Genomic DNA, 16930 nt, shown 5'->3' on the forward strand with positions numbered 1-16930 from the left:
ACTGCCATTCAACAAGATACAACCACTGATTTGACAACAACAAATGCCATTGGACATGAAGCTACTGATTCAACAAGTAAAGCAGATGATAGTACTCAGGTACGTAAAATGATGCTCCCATTTCTAAAATATATAAGACACTATAATACGCTGCTATATGGCTGTGTTAACGATACAAAATAATTCCCAGGAATACTGCTAATGTTGACAAACCAACTTGTGTTGCCCATGAGAGATGTACTTAGCCCTATATAATGCGGCCAATAAAAAAAAAAAAATTCTGTGTTTCTGGTAACCCTACCTACCCACATTTTTGGTAAAATGGAAATGTTTATTTTATGCAAATTAGCTGTACAGTTCGTATTTTTATGCAAATGAGTTAAGTTTTCCCACATTTAGCAGCCATAACTATTCTGTGTTCAAAAATCTCTTCATATTACCTTCTAAAATGAACAAAAATTGATAGTTAATTTCATCATGTCAAACTAATAATTGTTTAAAATCCTCCTATGTGATTTTATAGGATGTAGACTGAACATGTGGGAAAAATAATAAAATAACTAGAGCCGAAAGCTAATATATTCTGGTTCCCAGAACATTAGTGAGAAGGCAAACCATTATATTGTTGCGAAGATAATAATGGATTGAGCTAATTTGCATATTTGGGGGTGGGTAGGGGTGCTCATGGCTACCAGAACCACATCTACTCGTTCCAAGGTGAAATCCTCTCAGTGGTTTACCGAGATATAAGCAAATAGTGGATTGAGCTAATTTGCATATTTGTTTTTGTTTCTTTGCTAAGCTTTCATTGGTACCCCTGTATTTTTATAATGGTAGCGTTTTATCCATGGTTTCGCAGTGTTTTGGGTCTGGTTAGGTTAATATTTTTCGATCAATGTAATGACGTTAGGGTCCGGCCACGGCTAGGTACAAAAATGTAGCATTTATATTGCTTATGTCTTAATAACTCTGGATGTGCAATATACATATATCATCATGCCATTGCCAATAACACTTGGTTTATTCTTTTATTTTCACAGCGTAATCAAGACTTGTCTGTGAGTGATGTTGTTGGGAAAACTGTTGATTTTTGTAAAACAAAGAATGTTTCAAATCCGGTAGAGATTTTAAAATTTTTTCAAAGTAAAATGGTCACTGGGAGAAAGCTTGATATTGATAATCCAGCAGAATGTCCGAAAGGTTCTACAAATTTTATAACTGTCAACCGCTCCAATATATTAATCACTGGTTTTAATGAAATTAGCATTATGGAAAATCTGCGAGACACGCTTGAAGTCAAATTTTATGACGAGGTAGGTAAATTTTAAAAATTTTACCCTTTTATTTTTTGTTGATTTCTGAGTGACCATGCATTTACTGGGTAATGTAATACTTGAATGAATCACTTATGGTAATTATGTCTTTGTATGCTTAAATTATTATCACTCAGTTAAGGGGCCATAATCTTCTTCTTTCTTCTTCCATTGTTTTTTTCGCCACACACTAACTGTACTTCAATCCACTCAAAACTTTACACACACCTTGTGGGCCATGAGATCTAGTGCATATAACTGTTTCGAATAAAATCAGTCACATGGTTCGTGTTCATGTGACTTGTGCCATTTTGTTTTTTTTCGAAAAAAGAAGCTAAATTCTTCAAAATCTTCTCCAAAACTTCCTACCAGATCCCTTTGATATTTTGTATATATCATTTACTGGTCATTTAGTGTCAGATTTGATCATTTGAAAGTGATTGGTCACATGCTGTGGTCGCCATTTTGTTTGTATTTCGAATCTTGATCTTATCAAATATTAATAATTCTGAACACATCTGATTTAAACCTACTAGATGTGTACCATGCATGGTTTGTTATATTTTATATTAATTAGTAATAAATAATTTATTCATTCATTGTAGGATGCTGAAGACTATGGAGGACCAAGAAAAGAGTTTTTCTCTCGTATATTAAGAGAAATTAAAGTTCAATATTTTGATAATGGACTGAAAGACCACATGGAAGAGGATTATAAAACAGTTGGCATTATAATGGGTAAGACTTCTTTGTGCGTATGGTCTGTGTTTGCATTCAGACCTGTATTTTGGACAGATTGATTCCCTTCAAACACACCCATACAAAAGTATCCCATAGGAATCCCATAGGACCATAATCCTATTGGATCCTAATGCAAAAGTCCTATAGTATTGTGACACAAAATCCTATAGGACTTTTAATATGATCCTATAGGATCTTTTAAGATATTCATGATATCCTAGAGAGGACCAATTCCTATAGGATCTTATTGAAAGTTCTATAGGATTTTGTGTCACAATACTATAGGATTTTTGACAAATTCTTTAGGATTTTGCTAATCAAGGATACACCCCATTCTCTTGTCTGAGAATAAATTCATGTTCTCAAACTTGAATGAATAGTATAAATGAATAGTACCTGACTGTGTGTGCGTTTATCCAGACCTGTAGCTCGATCAGACATCCATGGAGCGATTCTTTTCAATCTTCACATGTATCTAGATGTAGTATCTGAGCAATATGCACATGCAATGATTTCATGATTGGATCAAAGATGGCTGACTGGTGGCCATTTTTGTTGTAAAAATGACTTTAAATCAAAACATGCATTTTGACATGTCTGGAACCAGATCTTGGGCATGTGTTCTCTGATTCTCCTCAAACTTGGTGGAAGGATTAACCATTAAGTAATTTTTGCATGTCACTTTTAATTACAAATCTGACCCAAGATGGCCGAATTTTGATTTTGACGAATTTGATTTGAGACCATATCTTGGACATGCCCAGAGCAATTACACTTTCTATAAATGTATGATATGTATTTAGTAATACTGTATTGTTTCAGCAAACAATATGTAAGTAAGAAACCTTCTAGTTACCCACATACTCACTGCTCATGGACTTTCTAGCCTGGCAGAAAATAAATTTATAACAATGGAAATAGAACACTGAAACAATGATGATGGCAGTCTGTAGTTACCAACCATCAACTACCAATTAACAAAACATCACAGTCTCATGGCCACTGACCATGGTTCAGTCTCATTTAACAAAACAATACTATGACCATGGTTGACCATGATAGTTGATGGTCACGTTTGTCTGGGTAGCTTTCCTTGATTTTCAATATGTGTTAATCTCTAGGGCTGAGTTTATTGCAAAATGGAAAAGCGCCTCAGTTTTTGGAAGAGAAGATAACAAATGAAATCTTTCGCGATATATCACCTGCCAGTGTTAGTCCATGTCTTGTGAAATTAAGAGAAGGTTTGGATGAACTTGGGATTTATCAGGTATGATTTGACTAAACTAATGTTACATTGTACTCCATTAATTATTAGTCCCCATCTGAAACAGGGACTACCGTACTCATTTTGGTCATTTCTGTCTGTGTCTGTGCTTGTGTTTGTCTGGAGTTATATTTCAGTGGTGCTTTGGTGCTTTTTTTGGCATTTTTGGTCAAAATATGATATTTTGGACCTTTGTGAGCTTGATTACAGGAAAAGTTTTGATATGAAATCAAATTTACATTTAGTGAATATATCCTCAAAAATCTTCACCGATACAATACACAATGTAGTAAGGTAGATGTGATTACACTGCAATTCCCAATTCTATTAATAGAACTAAATTCAGTGATGAATTTAAATATTATTGATTTGTTTAGAATATTAAATATACTTGCCAACTCAGAATATACATCAACTAGGGCAAGGCTATAATAGTGTCCCTATGTTTATTCTATTTGTGCCTCCATGGTCATTTTTAGAAGACAATGTTTCTAATTTTGGGATAGAGAACAAGCATAATAGTATACATGCATGTGTATATAACAATTTTTTAGTGACTTGTCACTTTTGACAAAATGGTGACTATTTTAGTCCCAATAATGATATAAAAATTTTCCTAGCAACCCGAACACCTTCTGGGATTGCTATTGCTATTACATTTGCCAGAAGTCACCAGGTTTCCAACTGGAGAGGTTTACCCGGTCCTCATGTACATTGCTAATGACACAAAATCCCATAACACCCCCATCTCCCTGCGTTTACTAGGTCCTCAATCATGGTGTCACTAATCACTAGGTATTCATCTTCCTGTGGTCAACATGCAGGTCTACATAGCTGACTGTATGTTTACCTTTTAACAATGTAATACCCTGATTTGGTGCCTGCTTAATTGTGACAATGGGTACATTTGAGAGATGTAGTCTGATATGGGCCAGCATCATGATCAGTGAAGGAGTGACATATTGTTTAAAAAAGTTAACCAATGACACTTGATTTCCATCTTTTCTTTGCTGATCGATTTAGCATAACAAATGCATTTACTTTAGTTTCGTTGGATTTACAAAAAATGATTTTCTTATCAAAGAATCAACCAATCTAATAGATGCTAAAAAAATGAATAAAGCCAATGAAAACCATGGAGTGAATACCCTGTACCAAACTACGTTCTCAGATAGTACTCAGCATTGCATTGCAGTGGAACAGACTACACGTTATCCATCCTGCCATATCAGGGCAATGGTAAAATGTTCTTTTAATAATCATTTACAATATTGTTCAGTATTGTGGGTTGTTTTTTTCAGCTCAGTCAAGAAGTACCAGATTTTATTCATCTTTTTCAACCTAACCAAAGTAGTATATTGACTCAAAGGAAATTGATTTTACTTCTAAAACCTCAGTTCAGCCCAGAAGGGTCAAATGCCAGAATGTTGGAGAGTAATGTTTATGCACTCTTCATGATATACATAAGGGAAACTGCAAGTAAGTACAAGTTACAAGTTTATAAACTTTAAAGGGCCATAAGCTGAGTTTGGTGTATTTTTGTTATGGTTCGGTTGTTAATTTATATTGTACTAATGATGTCCTTATGAACTATGAGCGGGTAAAAAAAAATCCTGTTGAAAATAGTATTTTTACTGTATACATTCATCAGGAACTATATATCATGATCGGCGGAGTGACACAGAACTAAAGTCAGTGCATGCCAAATCACTACAATTATTCAGTGATTTTTTTTCGAACAAAAAAAGATTTTTCCCGTGGCTGTACTGAAAAACAAGTACAGCAGGATTTTTTTGTAACCGGCAAAATTTCATAAGGACGTCACTAGTATATTAAGATAAGATAGAAGCCGAACCATAACAAAAATAAAAGCGATAAAAAGCTGTACCGTCACACAATTGTTTGTCGTTTTTTTCCTCCGTGTACCATTCAAAAACGCATAAATTGCTGACGTTCAACATGAATATCATCATGTTTAGTGTGAAATATCAGCAGTGATATTTCACGCTAAACGTCGCAACAGGGAGCGATATGCACCATAGTCATGTGATAAAGCATGATATATTTATGTTGTTCTCAATCTTTGTTAATGCATGTAGTAGAAGTGTAATTAACTTGCTATGTTAACCAGGAACATCATTTTTTAATTTGTTTCAGGGGGTAAAAGAGGTAATATCACTGTATCCGATATTTTGCGGTTTGCAACAGGAGCTGATGAAGAGCCTATATTAGGATTCATGATGGACCCATCAATAGAGTTTGTGGAAGTGGACAATTCCTTTTTGCCTTCTGCCAATACATGTATAAATTCTATGAAGTTACCAAGAAGCACTCTTACTCAAGAACTTCCACCAATGGATGCTCTATTCAATTTGTATGATTATGCTTTCTCAAATTCTGTTTTTGGTATAATTTAAAACATAAGTTCAATAATGTTTGGATAATATCAATATCTTTATCTACAACAAATATTTTTGCCAATGCATAAGACAAAGAAAAAACATTTGTTTCTACTTCCAGTCCAGCTCATCATCAGAGGGCCACCTCATTTTGTTTTCACACTTTCAACTTCAAAGAAAATTACTGAAATTAAAGCGAGTTTGGTGAGCTATTGCTGTTATAGCTTGTCTGCTAGCTTATACTGTACTAATGATGTCCTCTTGAAATGTGACCAGTTACAAAAGAATCTTGCTGTACTAATGTGGGTGGGGTTATTTGTCTGACTCAATTGGTAATGAGCATCAATCTATCCTCAGGTCTCTGATGGGGACATGTCATGTCATGCCATGCCATGCCATTGACAATATGGTGTTACACATTTTTCTTAGAGTACATGCATAAGTACAGCGTTAAAATGTTTTTTCAAGGCCTTTGCCATGTATTAAAGTTGTATTGTCTTAAAATTTATATCGAAGTGTTTTTGAATCATATTATAAAAGAAAAATCAAATTTGACCAATACGAACATCACCTGTTGCCTCAGTGACTTTTCCTCTTCATGTCCAAGTCAATTTTAGTCTTCAAGATCCTGTCATACAATACTGTCTTGAATTCTACTTGAGTGCATGCTATAGAAACTAACTAGGAAGTACAACATATTTGCCTAGATTTAGTGGTACTGAACCATCCTATAAATTTGAAAAAATTCAGTGTGCAATTCGATGATAGAAAATCTTCTGAAATTCTCCGCAACATTTGACTGTTGGTAGTAAAAACTTAAGGCAAATATTATTGTATGTAATATTGTGTTGCAGTATGTCACTAATTACTCTATGGTCAAATTTGAGAACATGTATTTTAAAAAAATGTTATTATTGTACACATAGTTTCATTGTTAGTCCCCGTTCGGACGAAGTCCGAAAACGGGGACTTATAATTCGGTCTCCGTTTGTGCGTCTGTGCGTCCGTCCAGAGTCATATCTCAGAATCCCTTGGACCAATTCATTCTTTGCATGTGCCTAGTAATTTATGTGGGACATATGCACATGCAGTGGTTTTAGTGATTTGATTCAAAATGGCCGACTGGCAGCCATCTTGTTTTTTTAAAATGTTGTATTTTGGACATGCTTTGTCAGTTGTCATTCAAACTTTGTACATAGATTATACACGTTAGGTTACATGTCCATGACGATTTATTTCGCAATTGGATCAAAGATGGTCGGTATCTTGTTTTTGTTTTTTTATGCGGTATCTTGGACGTGCTCTGTCAGTTTTCATTCAAATTTGGCACATACATGTACTTTATACAGGTTAGGATGCATGTCCATGACAATTTTTTTCAAAATACACGTGTTTTGATGTAAATAAACAATTTGTTGTATACGCCACTTGGAACTCAAGTTTCAAGGACACACTCTCCACAACCCCTCTGCTTTAATATGATGAGCACAAAAAGAACTTTAATGGGGACTGTGTCATTTTCAATGACTTGTTTATACTATAGAATTAGCTTGAACTTTAGTAGATCAAGATATGATTTTCATAAATTTATGAATGTATGGATTCTAAGATGCAAGGTTTACTTTGTAAATGCATACTAAGCTGTTGTTTAAATTTGTTTTCACAAATGAGTTTTTTGCCAGAAATAGTGATAAAACCTAATATAATGGGTTCCTGCCTGTTTAGGGAGACTTTTTACCCACCATCCTTCACTTTGGGATGTTGTGTAGTAAACTTACCAAAAATGGTGTAAAACACTGTTAGCGTTTACTAGGAAATGCATGCTTATCCTCCCAGACCCACCTCCCCAGTTCATGCCCAACAATTTGTTGTAGCATTATAGTGGAATGACATTGGTCTGGTATCATGATTGGTACAAGGACAACCAAGTTTAACATTTTCTGTTGGACATTTTGATTATTGATTATGCATTTTCTAGTGAACTCTAAAACAAACTCCACTTAGCACCAGTTTTGGTAAATTGATTACCACAAAACAATTTGATTTACCAGTGATTGTATTACCAACATTCTTGTCATATGTCTAACCCTATATGCATGTCAAACAAAACTTGTGTATTCACATTGATAAACATACTTTAATCTAATCCGCTTTACTTGTACATCTTTCCCTAATAGTAGGGTTGTCATTCACAAGACATATTGCATTATATTAACTAATGTGAAAACATTTGGTCAGAAACAGATTGAGACATCTGTAGCAATTTTTTGTGGAGTAATTCAAACATGCAACCTCAGTAACAATCTTGCTGCTGTGTTACAAACTACAAATGAAAATGATTGGTTGAACAAGTATTATGCCCAGCGTGTCAAATTACTTGCTGAACTAAAAACATAGTATATTGTAACAAAATTAACAAATATGATAGGGCAAACTTGTATATCTAGTTATTGAATGACATCCATAACTCCTGACTTATTTAACAGTGAAAAATGTGGACGTGGGGATACCATACCAAAAGGCGATGATGGAGGGTAGTGCCAAAGATAACCCAACACTTCAATAAAGTTAAAATATAGATTCATTGCAAGCAATGAAAATCTTCAACCTCTGTACACAGACAAAACATCTCAAGCTTGTTGGCATACCGTATTTTCTTCATTAGTTACGCATGCGCTTACATAAATTACTTATAGTCTAAATAAGTGATACTGTAATGATTTAGTATACAACAAATGTGATGTTTGGTTTGGTTTGCTTTCTATTGGAGATATGCTTCTACTAGAGCAAATACGGTATTCTGATTATGTGGACTACTAATTGTCGATTTCACTTTAGCTTGCTACTTTGACATCTGCCACAATGAGTTATTTACAATTTCTCTCTCAAAATATTCTCAATTGGTGTTCGAATGATTGTTTATAATTGATAATACATTCTGATACACATCTATGCCATAATTTTCGGATGTCCACATCTGTGGAACAGTTAGGGAAAGTTCATCCAAGCACTCATCAGATAATTGAAATGTCAGTGGTTCGAGTAATGGTCTTGAATCCAAGTGGTTTTCACTAGCATCATCAACAACCCCTTCAATACCATAATGCATTATGTCACTCTCATCTAACTCCAACATGACTGGATTCTGTAGCTGGCCAGCAACCCACAGACGAAGGGGGGATGACCTAGTTGTACGCATTCTGTGTCTACACCAAGCATCCCTCCATAGTTCCAATTTTTCATTGATTCTGCTTAAAAAAACATAATGAAGAGCAGCTAGATGAGAGGTATTTAAGGGATCTAAATAGCCTTCCTCCTCCATGAAATAAAAGAGACGATAATACAGGGCTAGAACACCTTCAAATACGTCACGCCATAATCTTTCGATCCTTTGGTTATGGACACTCTTGCCAGTTATCATGCTTCCTCTGTTCACTCCTCGCTTCTCTAACATGAAATCGGCAATATCTACATTCTCCATGCCTTTATCAGACCGTACTCTGCTTGGAATTCCATAAGTATGCACAGCATCCAAGAAATACTGCATCAACGTTGCTGCTCTATTATTATCCTCACATCGCAGCATTACAGGAAGACGACTAAATCCATCAATACCTCCAATTACAACAAAGTTCCAACGAATAAGTTTATGGTTTGTATCGATGTGCCACAGGTGGTTTGGGCCTTGGACATTGTAAACTCGTCGATGTAATCGACCTCTCTTCCTCGCTTCCACACCATTTTGATCCTTTCGGTGGATACTATCACGGAGTCTCATGCGTTGCACTCTGATACCAAATCTTGTCAGTAACATGTGTTTTAACATGTTTTCTCCACAGTATGGAAAGTCTTTAGTCAGTTCCATAACATAAAGATCAAGACCGTCATCATCAATATCTGTAAAAAGCATTTTACTAAGGCCATATTGTCGCATTCTGCGGTAAATAGTGCTCTCTGACACAGATAACATTGATGATATTTCAAGTATTGTGAATCCTTCTTCCAAATGTGTTTCCAGTATGTCTTTGGGTATTGAGAATTGTGGTGCACCACAGCCTTGTCTACTCCTGGACGGTTTCTCATATCCAAATGTGACACATGCTGTGCGTAGAGCCATTTGATCTGCACGGTTGTGTACACCAAGACAATCTAGTTCATAGCTGGATAAGTAGCCCACAATATCTGGAGTTACATCCTCTTCTTCAAACAAATGAGTTAAATCACCTAGATTTAGTTGACCCAAAATGGTTGACATACTATGCTGCTTTTCCATGATTACACTACTATTCAACAGATCAAATTTACAGTCCTGCTTTCAATATGGCTGTCTTTGTGCAGAGCAATGCATTATGGGAAAATCATTGGTATCAAGATATGAAATTGTGAGTGCACATCATGATTATATATGTGTATACTTTAAGAAATTGTGATGAATTCACATCACAATATGGCTAATGGACATATTATTGTGATTATACATCACAATTTGATGAATGGGCATCATAATATAGTGAATAGGCATCATAATATAGTGAATAGGCACCATAATATGGTAAATGGGCATCATAATATGGTGAATAGGCATCATAATATGGTGAATGGGCATCATAATATGGTGAATAGGCATCATAATATGGTGAATAGGCATCATAATATGGTGAATGGGCATCATAATATGGTGAATAGGCATCATAATATGGTGAATGGGCATCATAATATGGTAAATGGGCATCATAATATGGTGAATGGGCATCATAATATAGTGAATGAGCATCATAATATGGTGAATGGGCATCATAATATAGTGAATGAGCATCATAATATGGTGAATGGGCATCATAATATAGTGAATGGGCATCATAATATAGTGAATGGGCATCATAATATAGTGAATGGGCATCGTAATATGGTGAATGGGCATCATAATGTGGCGAATGAACATCACAATATAGTAAATAAGCGTCACGATATAGTAAATGGACATCATAATATGGTAAATAGACATAATATGGTGAATGGGCATCATAATATAGTGAATGGGCATCATAATATGGTGAATGGGCATCATAATATAGTGAATGGGCATCATAATATGGTGAATGAACATCACAATATAGTGAATGGGCATCATAATGTGGTAAATGGACATAATATAGTGAATGGGCATAATAATATGGTAAATGAACATCACAATATAGTGAATGGGCATCATAATATAGTGAATGGGCATCACAATATAGTGAATGGGCATAATAATATGGTATATGAACATCATAATATAGTGAATGGGCATCATAATAGGGTAAATGGACATCATAATATGATGAATGGGCATCATGTTATATTTAATGGACATCATAACATGCCAATGAGCATCACGATAATCTAGTTTGCTACTTAAGACAGTCATGGCTTTCCATACAATTGGACATAAACATTGCCACGTGTGAGTGTTTTTTATTTTTAACCAGAAAATAAACAGCAATTTTAACGGTGTTCCAATAAGAAGTCATTGGTCAAATTTTCACAGAATGTTCTTTAGATAAAAATCTATATAAAAAACGAAAAAAAAATATTTTGGATTGAAATTCACAAATAAACTGCATCTCTACCTTAATTCACTTTAACTTATAACTTTTTTGTATGAATAAATTCTTGTTCCAATTGTACCTTGATAACTAATCTTAATATTTAAGTAGTAGATATGCAGTAACCGTTTGTCAACAAGCTATTCTGATATCTGCATTAGGAGCATATATATTGCATGTTTTATATTATATATTTACTTCTCAAGAAAGATGGCACAAAATAAAATGTTGTAGTATATTTCTGTACGGTTTAAATTAAGGTTTATTGTACATTTCTTTTTATTCACAGGATAAATGCAGTACACCAATTAACTAAGGAGTTGTAATGAAGACGGGATTGGTGGAAATTTGTCAGATCCTGACCCTCCTGAACCTTGCATACATGCAACCTGATATTATTGTTTTGTTTTGCAAATGTATGTTTAATATTAACTTGAATAAATGATTTTCTCAAATGATACATTTTAGGTGTTTGTTTTGTTTCCCCGTCTACTTCACGAATAATTCAATAATGTATAAAACATGATGTTCAAAAGTATACTGGTAATATCTTAGTTATGTAATAGAAGTTTTCAATGAATGTCTACTAATATTAATTATAAATAAATGGAAATTCAAAAGTATAATATTTACATTCAAAAGTATACTCGTAATATCTTACAATTATGTAATAGAAGATTTCAATAAATGTCTACTAATATTAATTATAAATAAATGGAAGTTCAAAAGTATCCTATTTACATTCAAAAGTATACTGGTAATATCTTACAGTTAGGTAATAGAAGATTTCATTAAATGTCTACTAATATTAATTATAAATAAATGGAAGTTCAAAAGTATCCTATATACATTCAAAAGTATAATGGTAATATCTTACAGTTATGTAATAGAAGATTTCAATAAATGTCTACTAATATTAATTATAAATAAATGGAAGTTCAAAAGTATCCTATTTACATTCAAAAGTATACTGGTAATATCTTACAGTTATGTAATATAAGATTTCAATAAATGTCTACTAATATTAATTATAAATAAATGGAAGTTCAAAAGTATCCTATTTACATTCAAAAGTATAATGGTAATATCTTACAGTTATGTAATAGAAGATTTCAATAAATGTCTACTAATATTAGTCATAAATAAGTTTACATTGAAATTCTTATTTTTCAACGAAGTTAAAAAGCATTATTTTTTGGCGTTCTAAAACCTCGTAATATCGCAAGTTTAACAAATCTTAGAAAGGGTATTGAGACCAGAAATAAAAATCTTGTACTGAAGCTCAAAAGTTACAGTTGTACCAAATATATCAAAACTCAAGATTGTTCTAGTTAGCTCATTGATATACTTAAAATAAAATATTCAGATATGTTTTTCATGCATAGTTTATCTCTAGAAAATGGGGGAAACATTTATCATTCACCATTTTTCAATCATTATTATTCTAATTTGCATATTCAGATAATTACCACTAGTAATATGGATGCAGACTGCATCAATGTATGTGCCTATCATATTTCGTCCAATTCTGTCGAGTTGTTGAGATAATCAATATTTAGTAATGTGCAAATGAGGCAATTTGTATATGCAAATTATCTCTAAAAGTAGGGGAAATAGAAATGATGTCAATGTATATCCCTACCAAATTTAGTTCAAATCTGTTGAGTGTTGATGAATGAATCCAAACTTAGTGAAAAATGCAAATTGGCTAATTTACATATGTAAATTACCCAATAGTAATATTGCCTGCAAATAACATCAATGAGCACCCGTATCAAATTTGGTTCAAATCCGTTGAGTTTTCATGAGATAATCCCAATTTACTAAAAAATGAATATGGAAATTGTCTAATTTACATATTTAACATTAACAGATTTTGTATAAGTATTCATATTTCTTTTCAAATTTCATTTATCTTCCTTTTAGACAACCTCAGAAAGTGAAGTTTATGTGTAAAACGCCTGCATTTGTGGTGAGCAGGCAGTAACATGAATTAAATATGCTATCAGACAGTACCTATGCAGTACCACCTAAGCCTCTGTTCATTGGGACATGGGACCCTTTTGAACGCAAGGACCCTTTGAACTCCTAACACTCGTATTTACCTGCTTCGTGTGGGTTCATAATGACATTTTAGTGCCAAACGCACAGGCGCATAGTTTTCAATCTAACCGAAAATGAAATCTGTGTGTTTTGACTTTATTTCTGTTCGAATGGGCTAATTTTTACATTATTTCTAAATTACCTTTTACGACATTTATGAATATATAATGAGCAACTGTTTAGTAGTATTCTCATGATTTTGAATTTTCCCAGAATACTAGTTTGCGAAAATTCGAAAGGTCCTATTTTAATATATCTCTGCACCGTGAGATCTGAAACTCGTCGCTGATTGGTGGATGGATCATAGTGGTACTAATAAAATAGAGGGCTACCAATATGTATTGGTTGTGTGCATATGTAACGCCACTGAGCCCAAAACGGCCGAGCTGGCGAAATCAGCTCATATGGCTCATATAGTTTTTTTTTTATAAATCCGCACGCGAGTGTTATATTTCGTCCGTCAAAGTGGTTTGAAGTTACGAACACCCAGTTACGAAAACATCGAGATAAACAAAATCAAACTTTAACGTTAAACAAAAAAACAAAATATATGTTGCCCGTAAGTTTGGTTAATTCTTAATTAATTGAACTCTAAATTAAAGTGGGTTTCCAAATGTGGGCGTGGTTTCTAAAATATGGGCGTCATTTTCATTCAATCGATGTTCGTAACTCGATGTTTGTAACTCGACCAATTCACCATTTCATCTATCAATGGACGCTTTTTTTTAATCTTTCACAAAATACTCTCATAATTGATTGCATATATTTAAAAAAAAGAAGACCTGTAGTAAATTATATCCAATTTATCAAGAAACATACATAAGAATGTTTCTCCAAGATTTGATCGAGGAAATGTGATGGCGCCAACAGGTTTATTTCTTAATCATCAAACGTGTTGGCTTGTATGTTGACTTATTTACTGAATTCCTAACTTGAACAAAGGAGGAAGGATGAAATATTCTCTTGCAAAATATTATGTCAACTGCATATACAAAATTTTGTTTACAACTCTTCCAAGCGGAATCTGGATGATAAAACGATCTAAATCCTAATCTAAGCCAGTAAACTTTCCTTAAAGTAGGATTTAAATCGTGTTATCATCAAGATCCCTCTTGAAAGAGTTGTAAGCAAAAATTTGTATGTGGAGAAGAGAGGAAACAACCAACATGTCTTTAGGAGGAAAACGTGAAAACTCGGTGGATTATTAAGGTTATTATACATGTAACACTAGGTTTTGAGAGCTGCTGAGTCCAAAAAAGTACACTTAATGAACAAAAGAGACATACCTATACAGAATTTGATTTGCCAGTACTTAATCCATTTTAACACCTTGGCTACTCTAGACATCAATACATGCACAGAATAACCAAAATTCTCACGTTTCCTACGGATTAAAAAAATGCTTTTAATATTAATTCATAAAAGGACTGCAAAATAACACCCTATGAACAGGTTTATGCCAAGGAACGGCTTCGTATTTCCACCGTCAATCTTCGATGAACCCTGATCGAGTTAAGACTGGGGTTAAATGACACAAAATGCAAATATAAATTGAATACCACAGTTTTACTGTCATAAAAATAACACAGTATTTTTAATATATAGAAGATAATATTTGGTAATCGTAGTCCTAAATAACTATTAAAAATAGCTAGACGTTTTGAGCAATGGCTCTTTATCGATATCATAGAAGAAAATGTTAAAACGTACAGGTAGAACATAGAAACGTAAGAACGCGCATGAACTATAAATTAGAATCACAAAAAATTCCACAATAGAACAAATAACGCGCCTTATGTAGTGAGCTCAACAAATGAATTGAACTGTTTGTTAATACCATGGAGTTCTTTAGTTCCAAGACGGAATATAGTTTCCTCCTCGACACGCCTGATCTGATTTTCGTTGCCATTGACAACACACACACCAGAAATAGACATATCTGTAATATTATGTCCACTAGAATTAAAATGAAGTGAAACTGGATAATAACGATTTTTCTGTCTAGTTTGCCGATCACCCAATCGACGAACTGTAGAACCAATATAAAGTTTCCCGCATTTAAATGCATGAAATGCAATATACAACATTCATGGTGATACAACTGAACGGATATTTGACCTCAACATCTCCCTTGGGACCAAATATACGATTAGAGTCTGTAATAAAAGGACAAGTATTACACCTAGGACGATTACACGGGACAGAACCATATTTCTCAGGGTCTCCCCTTTCACCCGTATGCACCAATAACCTCCTTAAATTAGTGTCACGGCGCCAGGCAGTAGTAGGCATTAGTGGAAACGTAGAACTTGTCTCCTCGCTGGTCTGTAAATAGTGAAAATGTTTGTACATTATTTTTTTTAATCCTGGCATTTAAAGGATGGTACGTAAGTGCCAAAATTACACGATTCTGATTGCCACGGGAAACCGTAGATCCAATACAATCCGTTCTTGACATTGACACAACCTTGGCCAATGCTTTCCCAGTGACATTACGAGGATAACCCCGTTTTTTTGAAATAATCACATAAATTCCCCGCCTGGTCACGGAAATCAGTATCATCGCTGCAAATACGACGTACCCGGAGTAACTGTGAGTAAGGTATGGAGTCCTTCATTCTAGTAGGATGTGATGATTCATACTGTAAATAACAATGTGAATCTGATTCAGTAGGTTTTGTGTAAATTGATGTAGAAATCCGATCACCATCTACCTTAGTGGAAATATCAAGAAATGGTAGTGTTATTTCTGATATCTCATGTGTGTATTGTATGGCGGGATTAAAGTTGTTAACAAAGTCAATGAACTGTAATAACTCATCCCGACTGCTAGACATGGCACCAAAGCCATCATCAATGTACCTGACATAAAATTCAGGTTTAGTGCCTTGAAACGACGAAAAAATTAACTCCTCTTGATATGACATGAATAAACAGGCATAGCTCGGACCAAAACAACTGCCCATAGCCACACCTCGTTTCTGTATATAATGTTTACCATTAAAAGAAAAACAATTCCCGTTCAAAACTAATTCCGCTAGGCGCACCAACACAAACGTAGGAGGATCCTTAACTGCCCTTTTATTCAGAAAATGCTGTAAAGCCAACAGTCCATCAGTGTGCGGGATAGATGTATAAAGTGATTTAACATCCATAGAAAATAAAAATCTGGCTTTATCCGGCGTGAAACGAAATAACTCTAGTTTCCTAAGTGCATCATTAGTATCCTGAACATACGTAGGCTGTGACGCAACAATTGTCTCAACATTGAATCCAAATATCGAGCTATGTGCTCAGTCGGACAATTACATGCTGAGACAATGGGTCTACCAGGATTGTTTACCTTGTGAATCTTAGGTAATAGATAAAAGACTGGTGTTCGTGGTCTGCGCACTATAAGATTTTTGGCCTCTTTCGGCAAATCACCTTTAGCAATATAACCATTAACCACATCACCTATTTCTCGTTGTATTTCATTAGTGATATCCACATCAAGTGCCTGGTAGGAGTCTGTATCCGATA

This window comes from Saccoglossus kowalevskii, chromosome 19, assembly GCF_978046115.1.
Source record: "Saccoglossus kowalevskii chromosome 19, keSacKowa6.1, whole genome shotgun sequence".
Taxonomy (NCBI): domain Eukaryota; kingdom Metazoa; phylum Hemichordata; class Enteropneusta; family Harrimaniidae; genus Saccoglossus; species Saccoglossus kowalevskii.